The following is a 1,745-nucleotide window of genomic DNA, read 5'->3' on the forward strand; positions in this document are numbered from 1 at the left end:
TTGGAGCCCTGCAGAAGCAAAAAACAGGGATGTTCTGTAAAGTAACCAACACTGAAAAAACTGTGACAGGCTAGAAGACTAAACGTTGATGTAACTCGCCACCGTTGATGTAACTGTAAGTCCCACCACAGGAATGTCTCACCGTAGCGTGTGGTCAGACACCATGATGTAAGTTGTGTTCTCCTAAGTAAGAACCCATGGCCTAGAGGGAAGATAAGTGAAGTAGGGTAACGGCAGGAACGCACGGTAGAGTATGATCCCACTGCCACTGTGACTGTGAGTATAAGTAATGCTCATTTGAGGTACAAAAATGTAGCTCATTGACATTAATTCCTCCCATTGATGCCATACGTTAGAGGCTAAAACAGCACCTGGACATGGATGGCTGGTACCTCTATAAATAAATCATTGATGGTCTGGTCTGATGCCATACGTCTGTTTTCAAATATAATCAACATTGAGAATCTGATATTATATTGATCTCATTCCATTCCATTTGATAATAATGTGAACTCTCCGTTTAAACAATGTAATGCATTATCAAATAATAATATTATATGAATGTGTCCATTATCTGAACCGAATGCCATTTCTCCGTTTTGTGTTTGTTTAATGAGCCTTCGTAATGTATTACCTCCCCCCCCCCAACCCCCATCATAAACGAAGCCCTTTATAGATATGTAATTGTAGTTCGATCATTAAAACGTGTACAGCCTGTGCTAGGGGAGTGAAGGGGTGATTTATGTACCGCTCTTAAGTACGGTTTTTCCTTAGATGAGATGATTGCCCCTCTGTTGGGGATACAAAATACAGGCCTTCGGATAGGAAAAAAAAGAATACTAGCTTTTGCAAATGATGGTTTATCGAAGGTACCGATGTGTTCGAAATCTTGACGCTAATCACGCTTTGATTATTGTGTTTATAGCACAGAGGCATTGCTGTGACACCAAGCGCTCGTCAAAATTATAAGATCAAAGAAAATTGTATTTTTCCTACAGTTTGGCACTTTTTACCCAAATTTTATTTTTTGGCTCAACATTTTTATATCAAGAATATAAAAACACATTTCCACGTGAATTTTACTGAAAAACGTTGATTAATAGCACAAAATAGGTAGATTTTCAATTTTCAGGACTCTCAAGCTATAGAATTTACCAAACTTTGGCGTTCATTTCCCCTCTAATTTAACCTGTGAAACCAAGCTACCCCCACCTCCTTCAATAGCAAATATTTCGAATTCTAATTAAGATAGATGGGTATTTTTTCACTAAAAGCAAGGCAAATGAAGAAGCTTTCAGAGAATATCAATAACTCCACTTGCTCAAAAATGGACAAGCACCTGATACCACCTCGTCGTGATACTAATGGATTATGAACTCTGGTAGATTTAGGCTACAGTATAAATCGGCTCACGCGGATTACAAACCGACGGATTTTGAAATAAGGATGAGAGAAAACAAAAGGGTTCATGTTTTCAAAATTACCGTCGTTTATGATATGGTTATACAGTAAAAGACAGTACCATACGTACTTTGCTCACTGCATACTATTAGAACAAATGCACTGTACTGTAAGCACTGCAGGCAAGAGGACATGACCATCATAATAAAAAGGAGAAGATGGAGATGGATTGGACATATTCTGAGCAGAGGACCAAACTCTATTGGGAAGACTGCCCTCCACTGGACACCCGAAGGACATCGCAAAAGGGGCAGACCCAAAAGAGACCTAGAGACGCACAGTAG

This window comes from Aplysia californica, unplaced genomic scaffold, assembly GCF_000002075.1.
Source record: "Aplysia californica isolate F4 #8 unplaced genomic scaffold, AplCal3.0 scaffold01360, whole genome shotgun sequence".
Lineage (NCBI taxonomy): Eukaryota > Metazoa > Mollusca > Gastropoda > Aplysiida > Aplysiidae > Aplysia > Aplysia californica.